Source organism: Oncorhynchus tshawytscha, linkage group LG12, assembly GCF_018296145.1.
Source record: "Oncorhynchus tshawytscha isolate Ot180627B linkage group LG12, Otsh_v2.0, whole genome shotgun sequence".
Taxonomy (NCBI): domain Eukaryota; kingdom Metazoa; phylum Chordata; class Actinopteri; order Salmoniformes; family Salmonidae; genus Oncorhynchus; species Oncorhynchus tshawytscha.
This window is the reverse complement of record NC_056440.1, coordinates 15,560,249-15,580,656: the sequence shown is the minus strand read 5'-3', so window position 1 is coordinate 15,580,656 and position 20,408 is coordinate 15,560,249. Positions and strand designations below refer to the sequence as shown.

The 20,408-nt window shown below is 41.9% G+C and overlaps 1 pseudogene; it reads right to left on the bottom strand.

Annotated features, from left to right (window-relative positions):
- LOC121847900 overlaps positions 1-20,408 on the bottom strand; it is a 581,625-nt pseudogene that overhangs the window by 192,380 nt on the left and 368,837 nt on the right.

The window sequence follows — 20,408 nt, the reverse complement described above, 5'->3', positions numbered from 1 at the left end:
ATATCACACATTAAAATATAAAATTGTATGTATATAACGTACCATCTAAATTCAATAAAGTTAGAGCCATGAAAGTGCATGGATATTGCCACATAAGAAGAGTTCTGTAGGGCTCAGAAAGAAAGGGAGCTGACTCCTGATGTTCCATTAAGTAGAGAGAGAGAGAGAGAGAGAGAGACAGGCACACAATCTGGATGGAGAATAGGAAGGGGTATTGTGGTCTGGCTATACACTTTTGGCTACTCTTATATGGCTGGTCCATAAACTTCTCTATTTCTGTAGTTACCTAGCCAGAGAGAGGCGTGGGTTCATGAAAAGAGAAGGGTGAGAAAGCGATAGATGAGGAAGTGGGAGCAATGGGGAGAGATAGTATGGAGATATGGAGAGGGGGGTTAAGAGAGAGAGAGACCACCTAAGTAGAACAACACTCTGTCTCATCATTTTACGATACATTCAGTTTTCTATGAAGTCATTTCAACATGTACAAGCCAGGCATCACAAACACCACATAGACTCTCTGTCATGTTCCAAAACAGAACATCCAGGAAAAAAAGAGCTCCAAAATAGAGGGGAAGGATGGTGGATAGGGTGAATTGCACCAACAAAGTTTTAGATGCTTAAGTAAAGCTCTATGCCAGGGGTGTCAAACTCATCTTCACCACAGGCCGCATTTGGCGTTCACAGAAGTCCGGAGGGCCGCAATCAGAAATGTACATTTTCAATGCTCCCTGACTGCCTTACTTTCATTCCGATGACTGTTAGCAAACCAGACAGAGTGAAGAGACTATAGATGACTGTTAGCACAGTGGACATAGTGAAGAGACTACAGATGACTGTTAGCACACTGGACATAGTGAAGAGACTACAGATGACTGTTAGCACAGTGGACATAGTGAAGAGACTACAGATGACTGTTAGCACACTGGACATAGTGAAGAGACTACAGATGACTGTTAGCACACTGGACAGAGTGAAGAGACTACAGATGACTATTAACACACTGGAAAGAATGAAGAGACTATAGATGACTGTTAGCACACTGGCCAGAGTGAAGAGGCTAGATGACTGATAGCACACTGGACATAGTGAAGAGACTATAGATGACTGTTAGCACACTGGACATAGTGAAGAGACTATAGATGACTGATAGCACACTGGACATAGTGAAGAGACTATAGATGACTGTTAGCACGCTGGACAGAGTGAAGAGACTGTAGATGACTGTTAGCACACTGGACAGAGTGAAGAGACTCGATGACTGTTAGCACACTGGACAGAGTGAAGAGACTAGATGACTGTTAGCACACTGGACAGAGTGATGAGCCTATAGTTGACTGTTAGCACAATTTACAGAGTGAAGAGACTATAGATGACTGTTAGCACACTGGACAGAGTGAAGAGACTACAGATGACTGTTAGCACACTGCACAGAGTGAAGAGACTCGATGACTGTTAGCACACTGCACAGAGTGAAGAGACTACAGATGACTGTTAGCACACTGGACAGAGTGAAGAGACTAGATGACTGTTAGCACACTGCACAGAGTGAAGAGACTACAGATGACTGTTAGTATACTGGATAGAGTGAAGAGACTATAGATGACTGTTAGCACACTGGACAGAGTGAAGAGACTTGATGACTGTTAGCACACTGGACAGAGTGAAGAGACTAGATGACTGATAGCACACTGGACAGAGTGAAGAGACTCGATGACTGTTAGCACACTGCACAGAGTGAAGAGACTACAGATGACTGTTAGCACACTGGACAGAGTGAAGAGACTAGATGACTGTTAGCACACTGGACAGAGTGAAGAGACTTGAGACTTGATGACTGTTAGCACACTGCACAGAGTGAAGAGACTACAGATGACTGTTAGTATACTGGATAGAGTGAAGAGACTATAGATGACTGTTAGCAAGCTGGACAGAGTGAAGAGACTATAGATGACTGTTAGCAAGCTGGACAGAGTGAAGAGACTACAGATGACTGTTAGCACGCTGGACAGAGTGAAGAGACTAGATGACTGATAGCACACTGGACATAGTGAAGAGACTATAGATGACTGTTAGCACAAGGAACAGAGTGAAGAGACTCAATGACTGTTAGCACACTGGACAGAGTGAAGAGACTACAGATGACTGTTAGCACACTGCACAGAGTGAAGAGACTACAGATGACTGTTAGCACGCTGGACAGAGTGAAGAGACTAGATGACTGATAGCACACTGGACATAGTGAAGAGACTACAGTTGACTGTTAGCACACTTTACAGAGTGAAGAGACTATAGATGACTGTTAGCACGCTGAACAGAGTGAAGAGACTATAGATGACTGTTAGCACGCTGAACAGAGTGAAGAGACTATAGATGACTGTTAGCACGCTGAACAGAGTGAAGAGACTATAGATGACTGTAAGCACGCTGGACAGAGTACAGAGACTATAGATGATTGTTAGCAACCAGGACAGAGTGAAGAGACTATAGATGACTGTTAGCACGCTGAACAGAGTGAAGAGACTAGATGCCTGTTAGCACACTGGACAGAGTGAACAGACTAGATGACTGTTAGCACACTGGACAGAGTGATGAGCCTATAGTTGACTGTTAGCACAATTTACAGAGTGAAGAGACTATAGATGACTGATAACACACTGGACAGAGTAAAGAGACTATAGATGACTGTTAGCACACTGAACAGAGTAAAGAGATTTTAGATGACTGTTAGCACGCTGGACATAGTGAAGAGACTATAGATGACTGTTAGCACACTGCACAGAGTGAAGAGACTCGATGACTGTTAGCACACTGCACAGAGTGAAGAGACTACAGATGACTGTTAGCACACTGGACAGAGTGAAGAGACTAGATGACTGTTAGCACACTGGACAGAGTGAAGAGACTACAGATGACTTAGTATACTGGATAGAGTGAAGAGACTATAGATGACTGTTAGCACACTGGACAGAGTGAAGAGACTAGATGACTGTTAGCACACTGCACAGAGTGAAGAGACTCGATGACTGTTAGCACACTGCACAGAGTGAAGAGACTACAGATGACTGTTAGCACACTGGACAGAGTGAAGAGACTAGATGACTGTTAGCACACTGGACAGAGTGACGAGACTTGATGACTGTTAGCACACTGCACAGAGTGAAGAGACTACAGATGACTGTTAGTATACTGGATAGAGTGAAGAGACTATAGATGACTGTTAGCACACTGGACAGAGTGAAGAGACTTGATGACTGTTAGCACACTGGACAGAGTGAAGAGACTAGATGACTGATAGCACACTGGACAGAGTGAAGAGACTCGATGACTGTTAGCACACTGCACAGAGTGAAGAGACTACAGATGACTGTTAGCACACTGGACAGAGTGAAGAGACTAGATGACTGTTAGCACACTGGACAGAGTGAAGAGACTTGAGACTTGATGACTGTTAGCACACTGCACAGAGTGAAGAGACTACAGATGACTGTTAGTATACTGGATAGAGTGAAGAGACTATAGATGACTGTTAGCAAGCTGGACAGAGTGAAGAGACTATAGATGACTGTTAGCAAGCTGGACAGAGTGAAGAGACTAAAGATGACTGTTAGCAAGCTGGACAGAGTGAAGAGACTACAGATGACTGTTAGTATACTGGATAGAGTAAAAAGTCAGTAGATTACTGTTAGCACGCTGGACAGAGTGAAGAGACTAGATGACTGATAGCACACTGGACATAGTGAAGAGACTATAGATGACTGTTAGCACAAGGAACAGAGTGAAGAGACTCAATGACTGTTAGCACACTGGACAGAGTGAAGAGACTACAGATGACTGTTAGCACGCTGAACAGAGTGAAGAGACTAGATGCCTGTTAGCACACTGGACAGAGTGAACAGACTAGATGACTGTTACCACACTGGACAGAGTGAAGAGACTAGATGACTATTAGCACACTGGACAGAGTGAAGAAATTATAGATGACTTTTAGCATGCTGGACTGAGTAAAGAGACTATAGATGACTGTTAGCACGCTCTACAGTGTGAAGAGACTATAGATGACTGTTAGCACACCGGACAGAGTGAAGAGACTATAGGTGACTGTTAGCACACTGGACAGAGTGAAGAGACTAGATGACTGTTAGCACACTGCACAGAGTGAAGAGACTACAGATGACTGTTAGTATACTGGACAGTGTAAAGAGACAGTAGATTACTGTTAGCACGCTGGACAGAGTGAAGAGACTAGATGACTGTTAGCATGCTGGACAGAGTGAAGAGACTAGATGACTGTAATCACGCTGGACAGAGTGAAGAGACTATAGATGACTGTTAGCAAGCTGGACAGAGTGAAGAGACTGTAGATGACTGTTAGCACACTGGACAGAGTGAAGAGACTAGCTGCCTGTTAGCACGCTGAACAGAGTGAAGAGACTAGATGCCTGTTAGCACACTGGACAGAGTGAAGAGACTAGATGACTATTAGCACACTGGACAGAGTGAAGAGACTATAGGTGACTGTTAGCACACTGAACAGAGTGAAGAGACTAGATGACTATTAGCACACTGGACAGAGTGAAGAGACTATAGATGACTGTTAGCACACTGGACAGAGTGAAGAGACTATAGATGACTGTTAGCACACTGAACAGAGTGAAGAGACTATAGGTGACTGTTAGCACACTGGACAGAGTGAAGAGACTATAGATGACTGTTATCACACTGAACAGAGTGAAGAGACTATAGGTGACTGTTATCACACTGAACAGAGTGAAGAGACTATAGATGACTGTTAGCACACTGAACAGAGTGAAGAGACTATAGGTGACTGTTAGCACACTGAACAGAGTGAAGAGACTAGATGACTGTTAGCACACTGGACAGAGTGAGGAGACTATAGATGACTGTTATCACACTGGACAGAGTGAAGAGACTATAGATGACTGTTAGCAACCTGGACAGAGTGAAGAGACTCTAGATGACTGTTAGCACACTGGACAGAGTGAAGAGACTATAGATGACTGTAAGCACGCTGAACAGAGTGAAGAGACTAGATGCCTGTTAGCACACTGGACAGAGTGAAGAGACTAGATGACTATTAGCACACTGGACAGAGTGAAAAGACTAGATGACTATTAGCACGCTGAACAGAGTGAAGAGACTAGATGACTGTAAGCACACTGTACATAGTGAAGAGACTAGATGACTGTTAGCACGCTGTACATAGTGAAGAGACTAGATGACTGTTAGCACGCTGAACAGAGTGAAGAGACTAGATGACTTTTAGCATGCTGGACTGAGTAAAGAGACTATAGATGACTGTTAGCACGCTCTACAGTGTGAAGAGACTATAGATGACTGTTAGCACACCGGACAGAGTGAAGAGACTATAGATGACTGTTAGCACACTGGACAGAGTGAAGAGACTATAGAGGACTGTTAGCACGCTGAACAGAGTGAAGAGACTATAGATGTTTGTTAGCAACCAGGACAGAGTCAAGAGACTATAGACAATTGTTAACAAGCTGAACAGAGTGAAGAGACTACTGATGACTGTTAGCACACTGAACAGATTGAAGAGACTATAGATGACTGTTAGCACGCTGAACAGAGTGAAGAGACTACTGATGACTGTTAGCACACTGGACAGATTGAAGAGACTATAGATGATTGTTAGCACACTGGACAGAGTGAAGAGACTATAGATGCCTGTTAGCACACTGAACAGAGTGAAGAGACTATAGATGACTGTTAGCACACTGGACAGAGTGAAGAGACTATAGATGACTGTAAGCACGCTGAACAGAGTGAAGAGACTATAGGTGACTGTTAGCACGCTGGACAGAGTGAAGAGACTAGATGACTGTTAGCATGCTGGACAGAGTGAAGAGACTAGATGACTGTAATCACGCTGGACAGAGTGAAGAGACTATAGATGACTGTTAGCAAGCTGGACAGAGTGAAGAGACTGTAGATGACTGTTAGCACACTGGACAGAGTGAAGAGACTATAGATGACTGTAAGCACGCTGAACAGAGTGAAGAGACTATAGGTGACTGTTAGCACACTGGACAGAGTGAAGAGACTAGATGACTATTAGCACACTGGACAGAGTGAAGAGACTATAGGTGACTGTTAGCACACTGAACAGAGTGAAGAGACTATAGATGACTGTTATCACACTGAACAGAGTGAAGAGACTATAGGTGACTGTTATCACACTGGACAGAGTGAAGAGACTATAGATGACTGTTAGCACACTGAACAGAGTGAAGAGACTATAGGTGACTGTTAGCACACTGGACAGAGTGAAGAGACTATAGATGCCTGTTAGCACACTGAACAGAGTGAAGAGACTATAGGTGACTGTTAGCACACTGGACAGAGTGAAGAGACTATAGATGACTGTTATCACACTGGACAGAGTGAAGAGACTATAGATGACTGTTAGCAAGCTGGACAGAGTGAAGAGACTGTAGATGACTGTTAGCACACTGGACAGAGTGAAGAGACTATAGATGACTGTTAGCACACTGGACAGAGTGAAAAGACTAGATGACTGTTAGCACGCTGAACAGAGTGAAGAGACTAGATGACTGTAAGCACACTGTACATAGTGAAGAGACTAGATGACTGTTAGCACGCTGTACATAGTGAAGAGACTAGATGACTGTTAGCACGCTGAACAGAGTGAAGAGACTAGATGACTTTTAGCATGCTGGACTGAGTAAAGAGACTATAGATGACTGTTAGCACGCTCTACAGTGTGAAGAGACTATAGATGACTGTTAGCACACCGGACAGAGTGAAGAGACTATAGATGACTGTTAGCACACTGGACAGAGTGAAGAGACTATAGAGGACTGTTAGCACGCTGAACAGAGTGAAGAGACTATAGATGTTTGTTAGCAACCAGGACAGAGTCAAGAGACTATAGATGACTGTTAGCACGCTGAACAGAGCGAAGAGATTATAAATGATTGTTAGCACGCTGAACAGAGTGAAGAGACTATAGATGTTTGTTAGCAACCAGGACAGAGTCAAGAGACTATAGACAATTGTTAACAAGCTGAACAGATTGAAGAGACTATAGATGACTGTTAGCACGCTGAACAGAGTGAAGAGACTACTGATGACTGTTAGCACACTGGACAGATTGAAGAGACTATAGATGATTGTTAGCACACTGGACAGAGTGAAGAGACTATAGATGACTGTAAGCACACTGAACAGATTGAAGAGACTATAGATGATTGTTAGCACACTGAACAGAGTGAAGAGACTATAGATGACTGTTAGCACGCTGAACAGAGTGAAGAGACTATAGATGACTGTTAGCACGCTGAACAGAGTGAAGGACTACTGATGACTGATAGCACACTGAACAGATTGAAGAGACTACAGATGACTGTTAGCACGCTGAACAGAGTGAAGAGACTACAGATGACTGTTAGCACACTGAACAGATTGAAGAGACTATAGATATTTGTTAGCACACTGAACAGAGTGAAGAGACCAGAAATGTAGGTCTATTATCAATTACACACCGTTTCAATTTGTTTTTAGTTAATTCAATGTCAATCTAAAATAAATACTTTTTACTCAAACAACCCGCTGGCCAGATTGAATGGGCTTGAGTTTGGGTTAGCTGACGTCACTAAAACGATGTGCACTTCAAAAGGTCACAAGGCCGTGTGTCGCTATGGTTCTGGTTGGCCAGATAGCTAGCAACAATGACAAGAACCCGCCATGTGGTAAATGTCTCGGTTCAGCTCATTTGATCTTGTTCTTGATACCATGTCTTGTTTTCATGTGTGTTGACTTATGTCACAGCTATGCTAATATGGCAAACAATTTGTTAGCTAGCTAGCTAACCAATAATTGTATCAATGTATTTGAGAGACAAGTGCTCATTTTGCAACTTTATTCATGTTTTCAATAAACATTAGAGCCAACCCAGTCTGTTTTGCCCCATACTTGCGCATGCGTCAGTTTTGTTGCTAAACAACCAACCCATCTACAGCTTTACTATAAGACAGAATTTCATTTCTGACCTGGTTATATACCATTCAAACTGCTGACATAAGAAAAACAAAACAAACACAGGCGTTACATATAAAACACTCCTCAAAAGAGAATGAGTAAACCACACTAACTAATATCGCAGCAAATATCCCAGTTGTTAATCAAATGTTTCCCCTGTGGGTAGAGAGGAAGAGGAGGTGGAGGAGAGGTAAAACACTGTAATGGGAACCTTGTGGCTAAATAATAATATGATAGGGAGAGAGAGAGCGAGAAAGAGACAGCACGAATAGCGAGCGAGCGAGACAGAGAGAGAAAGATTGACTCTGGTGACACACAGCCATTAGGTATTCACTAAAACAGATGTCAACCAGCTTGAGTGCTTCTCCACAGCCAATGGCCAGAATCCCAAATGAATGTCCCAAGGAACGCCGTTTGATCCCGTGCCAAGAAAGAGCAATGATATTTTATCCCGCAGGAGAGGGGAGAGGAGGATGGAAGGAGTAGAGGAAGGGAGGGGAGGGAGGGAGAGACAGCATGGTTTATCCCATTTCAACGAGTCTTCTCTCCCCTTTCCCCTTTTTTCCCAGTCTTGAAGATGCCATTTTTAGGGGAGCAGAGGAAAACAGAATATCATTAGCTTGATAGCCAAGTTAATTTGTTAAAGGAGACTGGAATCGGCACTCCAATTGCTTATCATTGGTTAAGCAGACATGGCTTAGTTTCAGAAGGGGAGAGGGAGAGATGGGGAAAGAGAAAGAGAGGGGGGGACTATCCTTAATCCCCCCCAAAATAACTTCTCAGTTAAAAAATTTTTTTTGTGGCACTGAAGGTAATGTCATTAACTTGGTGTATGCACTGTGTCTACAGACTTAGGATCTTAATTTGATCACCCTGTTGCAGGAAAATTTTCCCGCAACGCAGGACATTTTAACCTTGTAGTGTATTTGAGGTTTAAAAAGGTTTCTGAAGTTTGTAAATTCCACTTTAAAATGTCAGACTTGATTTCCGCATTATAAACCGCTACAAAAATGTAAATTCATTATAATCCACATAATAATTCACAATTCCTGTTTCTGCAGGATTAATATTCAGAATGTAGGAAACTAGATCGAATTAAGATCCTACATCTGTATGCGTTTCTGTGTGTCAGTGAGATTAGGGGACAACATTAGTTAGAGTACCAGTCCTGTTACTTTAGTTGTGTTTCCATTATATCTCCTGTTGTAATACACTAATTATCCTTTCATCATCCTCCTCCTCCCATCACATCCTCTTTCATTTACAGAACTGGACAACAGGCTGGTTGAATAGAGAGAAAGATGGAAGAGAGGGAGGAGAATGACAGAAAAAATGGATAGGGAAATGAGAGGGAGGAAGAGAGGACAGAGGAAAAGAGAGTCATGAGAAAAAGAGAAAGAAGAAAAAAGACAGGATTTAATAGACAGTGTTTGGCGATGGTGTCATAATAGCCTTTCATACAGTCCAACCATACTTCATAGATGCTAGATAACGACTGTACTCTCTCTCTCTTTCTCGTTCCCTTTCTATTTCTCCATGTCTCACTGGTCTACAGCAGATCCCCACACACTTCCTTTTATTATGCTGTTCTCTTCTATAGGACGTCTTCCCCCTCTTCACTCTCTCCTTCCTCCCTCTTTCCTCCCTTTTTCCTCTATCTTTCCTCTCTCTTCCCCCTCTCTTTCCTCTCTCTTTCCTCTCTCTTCCCCCTCTCTTTCCTCTCTCTTCCCCCTCTCTTTCCTCTCTCTTCCCCCTCTCTTTCCTCTCTCTTCCCCCTCTCTTTGCTCTCCCCCTCTCTTCATCTTCATCAGACAGTTAACCACATCCTAGATCTAGGATTCTATCTTTCTCCTTGTTGCTCATTCTCAACCTCTCTCCCTCTTGTTTTCCATTTCTCATCCTCTGATGTGGTCCCTCCTCCATCTCCCCATCTCTTTCTCTCATCACTACCTATTTATGTTATTCTGGCCATCATTTTATGTCTTTGATTCTCTCTATATACTTCTCTCCCTCCATCCATATCTTTCTGTCTGTTCCCCACCCCGTCACTGACTCTTTGTGTACAGAATGTTCCAGAGAAGACGTTAAGTAGACACTTTTCCATGACTAGGACATGTGCTGTCCCTGACTCTACCAAGCACTATTGAAAAAAACAATGACCAGCGACAAGAAACAAGCCAAAACGATTCTCTCTACCCAAGACAGTGTTACCATGACAGACACACTACTTAGACAGCCAGATGTATCATTGCTTCAACCTTACCACAACAGAGACCTTCAGCATTATCTCTCTATTTCACATGATATCCTCATTAATCTTAGTCAAACCGCATTCATTACACACTCAATATGAGCTAGGGCGGAGGTGTGTGTGTGTGTGTGTGTGTGTGTGTGTGTGTGTGTGTGTGTGTGTGTGTGTGTGTGTGTGTGTGTGTGTGTGTGTGTGAAAACCATAACTGTGTGTGTGTGTGGAGAAAACCATAACTAATGCTAAGTCTAACCATCAATAAGGAGAAAACCATAACTAATGCTAAGTCTAACCATCAATAAGGAGAAAACCATAACTAATGCTAAGTCTAACCATCAATATGGAGAAAACCATAACTAATGCTAAGTCTAACCATCAATAAGGAGAAAACCATAACTAATGCTAAGTCTAACCATCAATATGGAGAAAACCATAACTAATGCTAAGTCTAACCATCAATAAGGAGAAAACCATAACTAATGCTAAGTCTAACCATCAATATGGAGAAAACCATAACTAATGCTAATTCTAACCATCAATATGGAGAAAACCATAACTAATGCTAATTCTAACATCAATATGGAGAAAACCATAACTAATGCTAATTCTAACATCAATATGGAGAAAACCATAACTAATGCTAATTCTAACATCAATATGGAGAAAACCATAACCACGTATAATTCTAACCATCATAAACAACACTGATGAGCATTGGAGTCACTTGTGTGTGTTTGTATGTATGCACATGCGTTTGTGTATGAAGAGCTGCCTTTTATTCCAGAAAGACGTATGTAATATAGTTTATAACAGCAGTATGTATGTTAACGTCATTCCAACAAGCCGAATTGTTCTAACTGATAATGTTCTTCTATAATGGTCTCCATATTTCTTGTCTCTCAATACAATAGAGCGCTCCAGTCCAGACATGTTTCAGCACCTCTCTGTATCAAGCTTACATTCAAGGACACTGAACATGGTTCCTGCCAAATCTGAAGGGTTGGATTCTGATCTGAACTACATAAGCTCTCAAAGCTGGTCACACAGATGCACACGCACACGCACACACCCACACCCACAACTTCGCATTAACTGTAGGGAATTGGAGTCTGTTGGCTCTCAATCTGCCATCTTGGTTTGATGTCTCTACAATCCACTCAGCATGGAACCCTACAACACCTGTGTGTGTGTGTGTGTGTGTGTGTGTGTGTGTGTGTGTGTGTGTGTGTGTGTGTGTGTGTGTGTGTGTGTGTGTGTGTGTGTGTGTGTGTGTGTGTGTGTGTGTGTGTGTGTTCATGCCACATGAGAGTCAAGGGGAGCATTTTGGGAATGTGTTCCCTGGTGAGCAATCCATTATATGTGTAACGCTCAATGAGTGTGGAGTCAGGCGCAGAGAGCAAAGGATGTGGGAAAAAACACTTTAATGCTTTAATGTCCAAAATCAAAAGAATAAAATTGTATTACCCAACACAGGCGTAACTATACTACAAATAGTACCCTTAGGTAAAATACCAGGACAGCGAGAAAACCCAACAAAACACTAACACCTCTCACAAATACAGAAGAACAAGCCCGCACAAACAGAAGCGGGCTAAACGACCTTAAATAACCCCACCCTAACAACCAAACAATGAACAGGTGAAACCAATTAGACAAAATCAAACGAACACGGAACAAAGGATCGGTGGCAGCTAGTAGACCGGCGACGACGACCGCTGAGCGCCACCCGAACAAGAAGGGGAGCCACCTTCGGTAATATTTATGACAACATGTGTGTGTGTCCAGGTCTGAAATCTGTATTTCCTACTAATTACAGTATTTAAACTGCACACTGTGTACTAATCACACTATATAATATATATCACTTACTGTTTAGTAAAAATGAATGCTGTAAGCAACAAATATCAGCATACTAGGCTCATCCTATTTGCCTGATACTGTATGGTGGGACTAGGGGTATCACAGATAGTGACTTCACCCACCGTGTCAGCCACAGGGTGGGCTTGCATCCTAAATCAAGCCCAAGGCCACCAGCACTCTATCATGAGATATCTCAGTGAAAGTCTGGACCTGCTGAACTCAGACACACACACACACACACACACACACACACACACACACGCACACTCACACACACACACACACACACTTATACACACACACACACACACGTTTATCGGGCCTGGTTGAGTCAGGAAAAGTAATTCCACCACTGCCTGGCTATGACATCTCTGGGGACTATTCAGTCTGTTACGTTTCAATAGGACCAGGGGAAATTCAAATCAAATCAAATCAAATTGTATTTGTCACATACACATGGTTAGCAGATGTTAATGCGAGTGTAGCGAAATGCTTGTGCTTCTAGTTCCGACAATGCAGTAATAACCAACAAGCAATCTAGCTAAAAATTCCAAAACTACTACCTTATAGACACAAGTGTAAGGGGATAAAGAATATGTACATAAAGATATATGAATGAGTGATGGTACAGAGCGGCATAGGCAAGATACAGTAGATGGTATTGAGTGCAGTATATACATATGAGATGAGTATGTAAACAAAGTGGCATAGTTTAAAGTGGCTAGTGATACATGTATTACATAAAGATGCAGTAGATGATATAGAGTACAGTATATACATATACATATGAGATGAATAATGTAGGGTATGTAAACATTATATTAGGTGGAATTATTTAAAGTGGCTAGTGATACATCATTTCCCATCAATTCCCATTATTAAAGTGGCTGGAGTTGAGTCAGTGTGTTGGCAGCAGCCACTCAATGTTAGTGGTGGCTGTTTAACAGTCTGATGGCCTTGAGATAGAAGCTGTTTTTCAGCCTCTCGGTCCCAGCTTTGATGCACCTGTACTGACCTCGCCTTCTGGAAGATAGCGGGGTGAACAGGCAGTGGCTTGGGTGGTTGTTGTCTTTGATGATCTTTATGGCCTTCCTGTGACATCGGGTGGTGTAGGTGTCCTGGAGGGCAGGTAGTTTGCCCCCGGTGATGCGTTGTGCAGACCTCACTACCCTCTGGAGAGCCTTACGGTTGTGGGCGGAGCAGTTGCCGTACCAGGCGGTGATACAGCCTGACAGGATGCTCTCGATTGTGCATCTGTAGAAGTTTGTGAGTGCTTTTGGTGACAAGCCGAATTTCTTCAGCCTCCTGAGGTTGAAGAGGCGCTGCTGCGCCTTCTTCACGATGCTGTCTGTGTGGGTGGACCAATTCAAATCAAATCAAATTTTATTTGTCACATACACATGGTTAGCAGATGTTAATGCGAGTGTAGCGTAATCTAGCTAACTCAGTTTGTCTGTGATGTGTACGCCGAGGAACTTAAAACTTACTACCCTCTCCACTACTGTTCCATCAATGTGGAGAGAGACTGAAACATAAACACACAGGCAGACAAATACAGTCAATTTGTGAAAAATGACTTCTCTAGCAGTAAGTAGGTACCTATTGTAGCTGTAGGAGGTATTGACTGAGAATCTGTTGCTAGAACAGTAGGTAACTCCTCAGTCACTTTTCACATTACACTTGCTCAGAATAGACAGACAGCACCACATCACACAGATGATGTCACTGTGGAAGCCAGGAAGTACAGATAGGTGCCATCTGGTCCATTTCCATTGAGTTCCATTCACAGTTAGTCTGTTCCATTTGGCTCCCAGAGGCCATAGACTTCGCAAATAATCATATCTGGACATGTACACCGAGACTTCACTGTCTGTCTAATCCTTTCCTCAAGCTCATTATGGAAGCCTCATTCAGTGTCCATTCTCCACACACACAGAGTAGGCTAGCATTCAACCCACTGACCGACAGACTGACCAGACCACTAAATGAGGAGGGGGGAGAGGGGTACAAATAGGGCTGGTATTGTATGGTATGGTATGGAATAGTATTTTATTGTACTGTGTGTGAGTCCTCTTCTGGCTCTCTGCTGGAGTCTATAAAATGTCTTTAGTGGTAATCAAAGTCCCAGGCTTGCTAAGCATAAGAAGGGCTTTGCACATCAAGACTAACTGAACAAACACACACATACGCTTACTCTTCCAACACACACACACACACACACACACACACACACACACACACGTTGGTTGCCCTAGGAACCGATCGTCCCCCCAGCATTGAGACTGGGACTAATTGTTCTCTGGCTCTCTCATTTTATTTTCATCACCGTCTTCATCCATAATCCTCAGTTGCACGATTATATGGTAATTGTGCCAGCCTTAAATTGGAGGTTAGACATGACAATATGAGGAACTCATTAAATGACATCTTTAGTAAGTCATCCTGCTGTGTAAAAGACATGGTATTATCTTGTAATATGGGCATACTGCTATTTCATTCAATGTAATACAATGGCACTGTCTAAAGGTCAGGCGGAAAGCTGGCCAATAGAGACAGAGATGTTGGAGCTAGTGTGCTTGGCAGAAGCACCCACACACATGCTTTCGCACATACAGACAAAACGTATGTCTGTCTCTCTCTCCGTGTTGGGACATCATACACATCTTTCAGTAGCTCAGTGTGTTAGTGTTGACCAAAGGCAGAAAACACATGACTAAGTATCTCTGTATGGATGGCTTGTCACCTTCAACCACCCCAATGTGTCTCTCAAAACATGGGTAAGTGCCTCTGTTTGCATGGCCTGCCACCTTCAACCCCAATGTATCTCCCAAAACATGGGTAAGTACCTCTGCATGTGAGACCTGTCGCTCGACTAACTATGGCATTTGTCGCTGAATTAACCTCAACCACACACAAGTCGTTGGAACCCCAAAGATTACGGACGGCCTCTCTCTAGCTCTTCCGATCCCTCTCCCTATCCTGTATGAGCAATGATGCTCATACAGACCGACACACACAAACACACACATACACACACACACACATACTGTTGGCTTTCAAAACAAGGGTATTAATCATAATTACGCACAAACACATACACACTAACACAGAGACCCAGACACACACACACACAAACACACACAGAGACCCACACACACACACACTAACACACACACACACATACACACTAACACAGAGACCCAGACCCAGACACACACACACACACACATACACACTAACACAGAGACCCAGACACACACACACACACACACACTTATACACACACACACACGTTTATCGGGCCTGGTTGAGTCAGTAAAAGTAATTCCACCACTGCCTGGCTATGACATCTCTGGGGACTATTCAGTCTGTCACTAACACAGAGACCCAGACCCAGACACACACACATACACACTAACACAGAGACCCAGACAAAAACACACACACACACACACACACACTAACACAGAGACCCAGACCCAGACACACACACATACACACTAACACAGAGACCCAGACACACACACACACACACACACACACACACACACACACACACACACACACACACACACACACACACACACACACACACACACACACACACACACAATAACACACAATAACACAGAGACCCAGACACACACACACAAACACACACACACAATAACACAGAGACCCAGACACACACACACACACACACACACACACAATAACACAGAGACTCAGACACACACACACACACACATACACAATAACACAGAGACCCAGACACACACACACACACCATCCCCTTACCTGTTCACTATTCTAACACCTTCATTGGTGAACATACAAACACACACATTTTAGGCCTTGATATTCAAATTATTATTACATTATAAAATATGTGAGAATAACGTGGACATTGCCTGACTAAATAGAGATGTTTCTGTAGCCTGTGTAGGTGACGCAGGCACACATAATAAAGCCATGCATTTATCTCATCATCGTTGTTTTTATGGAAAGCCAAGTTGAAGCCAACATTAGATGTTGTTGTCCTCATAATAACCTGCAACAGAGTAGCACAACACCATTCAAATGAAGCAACGGGAAACAAACCAGAGTGGCCATCTCTCACAAAAACTGATACAAAATGAAATCAAGGAAAAATATAAATAGACTACAATAATTACAATAACTTTTCGAGCACCAAATTGAGGAAATGTCTGATTTTCCAGGTAGGCCAATTCTAGTACATTCTGAGCTCCAAATTCAAGTTCAAGTAGGCTACATCAAGCCCCTTGTATGGTTAAAAATTGCAGGTTTAACATGGTAACAAAGTGTATTTATCATATTTTTTCATTACCTGATTATATTGTGAAAAAACCCACTAGGCCATGTAATAATGTCATTTGTTGTCATTTGTTGTCATTATATCCAGAAGAATTCATTGGAAGAGCACTGGGTGTTGCGCAATAGTCTATCCTACACACAGTATACTGCACACAGTATACTTCACACAGTATACTTCACACAGTATACTTCACACAGTATACTTCACACAGTATACTTCACACAGTATACTTCACACAGTATACTTCACACAGTATACTTGGTGTCCAATCGGAGGCACAAAAACATCTGAAAACATGAGCTCAGTAGCTTGATGCTTTCTATGTTGAATCTAACTAGACTCTGCTGTAAATCAAGCAGACAACAACAGAGGGTCAACATCCATTGGCTAGGGATATTAGATCCAACTTGGATCCAGGCACAACTGTCTTCCCCGGCATAATGAATGAGACACCAAAGTATTCTGGACATTCCTTTTTTCCAGCACTTGAGCTGTTGTTGCATTACCTGCTATCACAACAGCTGTTCGTCACTTGGCTGTCATTCTGAAAATTCCTTCTTGGATCAGATGATCCATAATTAAACAGCTCAACACCAAATGCTCATCCAACAAGTAGTATGCATACTTATTGAAGAGCCACATTAATTACAGTATTGATTTAGGTTTTAAGTATCAATGTAAAGTGACTCTATTGGTTAGAAACATTCAATTTTTCAAAAGCAATTATTATTTATTAAACGTGTTTCCACCATGTAACATAAGGAGACACAAAATGCTATGTAGTTACACTGCATTTCTGAGATATCTATACACAACTGTCCAACAGCTAGATCCAAGATGCTTACAGGATTCAAGTTCAATGTAACTGATTAATTCAGCAATAAGTCCTGAGGGGGTGTGGTATATTGACCATATACCACAAACCCTGAGGTGCCTTATTGCTATTATAAACTGGTTACCAACGTAATAAGAGCAATAAAAATGTATGTTTGTCATACCCTTGGTAAACAGTCTGATATACCACGGCTTTCAGCCAATCAGCATTCACGGCTTGAACCCACCAGTTTGTAATGCTTAATATATGATCCTACCTTATATCGTAATATAATGACATGAACAAAAATGTATCAGTTACTTATCAACAGCTGTAACAAGTTGATCAGTGTAAGAAATCCTCACTGGTACCCTAGTTTATAAAGACCCATATGCACAAAACACAGAATCTGTCCAAGCCTACAGCAAAATAGGTAAGTGTTCGTTTACCCCCTGTAAACGACCAATGATTTAGGGAGCACACCCACACTTTCCCACACACACACACCCAACCACAGCACAGAGATAAAGATTTGTTTATTCTCAGCCTGATTTGTTTTCTTTGGGAAACAAATGTGTGAGACGGCAACAAACACCCCACTACACCTCAATTCCCTCTGATAAAACTCAGTTCCTGCCTCGAAGGGTCCCCTTGGTGTCATCCAACTTATCATCCCCAAATGTGTACAATGTGTCTTTTCTTAAAAAGTCATTTCCCCCTGAAAATGGGTTTTTAAGTCTATTTTGTGCCGCCCTTAAGATTCTAATAAACTAATTCCAGAGTGATGCAGGATAGAGGCTTTTTCAATTTCACCAGGCTTTGTTCAAATTTGTTTTACATTATGAATGTGGCGGGGAGGAAAAGTACGATGTAGCGAGAGAGAGAGCGAGAGAGAGAGAGAGAGAGAGAGCGAGAGAGAGAGATGAGATCAAGGAGTGCTGTGGTTGGCCTGTTGCGTTTCAATGTCTTCTGCCAACAAACAAACAAACAACCACACACACACACACCACATTCAAAAAGGCAAAGCCGCTACCTGTAGCGTAACAGATATGTATTATCTAAAGAGCAGAAAACAACCTGCCTGTAAGACTCTTTATCCACACAACCCACTCTTTACCCAGCACAGTATGGTGCAGTAAATCTAGATAACAACCCACTGTTTACCCAGCACAGTATGGTGCAGTAAATCTAGATAACAACCCACTGTTTACCCAGCACAGTATGGTGCAGTAAATCTAGATAACAACCCACTGTTTACCCAGCACAGTATGGTGCAGTAAATCTAGATAACAACCCACTGTTTACCCAGCACAGTATGGTGCAGTAAATCTAGATAACAACCCACTGTTTACCCAGCACACTATGGTGCAGTAAATCTAGATAACAACCCACTGTTTACCCAGCACAGTATGGTGCAGTAAATCTAGATAACAACCCACTGTTTACCCAGCACAGTATGGTGCAGTAAATCTAGATAACAACCCACTGTTTACCCAGCACATTATGGTGTATTAAATCTAGATAACAACCCACTGTTTACGATGCAGATTATGGTACATGAAATATATGTATATTAACCTACTGTTTACCCTGCACAGTATGGTGTATTAATTATATTTCACAACCAATGGTTTACCATGCACAGTATGGTGTATTAAATATATATCACAACCCACTGTCACGTTCTGACCTTTATTTCCTTTGTTTTGTATTTATTTAGTATGGTCAGGGCGTGAGTTGGGTGGGCAGTCTATGTTTGTTTTTCTATAATTTGGGTATTTCTATGTTTCGGCCTAGTATGGTTCTCAATCAGAGGCAGGTGTCATTAGTTGTCTCTGATTGAGAATCATACTTAGGTAGCCTGGGTTTCACTGTGTGTTTGTGGGTGTTTGTTCCTGTCTCTGTCTTTGCACCAGATAGGACTGTTTAGGGTTTCACACGTTCCATGTTTATTGTTTTGTAGTGTTCATGTGTACATTTACATATTAAAAGAACCATGGACACTTACCACACCGCATATTGGTCCTCTGATCCTTTTGGAAATCCTTGACACCCACTTTTTACACAGAACAGTATGGTGTAATACATCTAGATCAAAACCCACTGTTTACCATACACATTATAGTGTTTTAAATATATATAATAACCTACTCTTTTCCCTGCACCGTATGGTGTATTAAATATATATAATAACCCACTGTTTACCCTGCACAGAATGGTGAATTAAATATATATAATAACCTACTGTTTACCCTGCACAGAATGGTGAATTAAATATATATAATAACCTACTGTTTACCCTGCACAGAATGGTGAATTAAATATATATAATAACCTACTGTTTACCCTGCACAGAATGGTGAATTAAATATATATAATAACCCACTGTTTACCCTGCACAGAATGGTGAATTAAATATATATAATAACCCACTGTTTACCCTGCACAGAATGGTGAATTAATTATATATAATAACCCACTGTTTACCCTGCACAGAATGGTGAATTAAATATATATAATAACCCACTGTTTACCCTGCACAGAATGGTGAATTAAATATATATAATAACCTACTGTTTACCTTGCACAGTATGGTGTTTTAATTTAATTTTACACAGCACAGTATGGTGTAGTAAATCTAGATCAAAACCCACTGTTTACCCTACACATTATAGGTGTTTTAAATATATATAATACCCTACTGTTTTCCTTGCACAGTATGGTGTAGTAAATCTAGATCACAACCCACTGTTTACCCTGCACATTTTGGTGTATTAAATATATATAATAACCCACTGTTTACCCTGCACTGAATGGTGAATTAATTATATATAATAACCTACTGATTACCCTGCACAGTATGGTGAATTAATTATATATAATAACCTACTGTTTACCCTGCACAGTATGGTGTATTAATTCTAGATCACAACCCACTGTTTACCCCAAAGCATTGTGGTTGTCACACCCTGACCATAGTTTGCTTTGTATGTTTCTATGTTTTGGTTGGTCAGGGTGTGATCTGAGTGGGCATTCTATGTTGGATGTCTTGTTTGTCTATTTCTATGTCTGGCCTGATATGGTTCTCAATCAGAGGCAGGTGTTAGTCA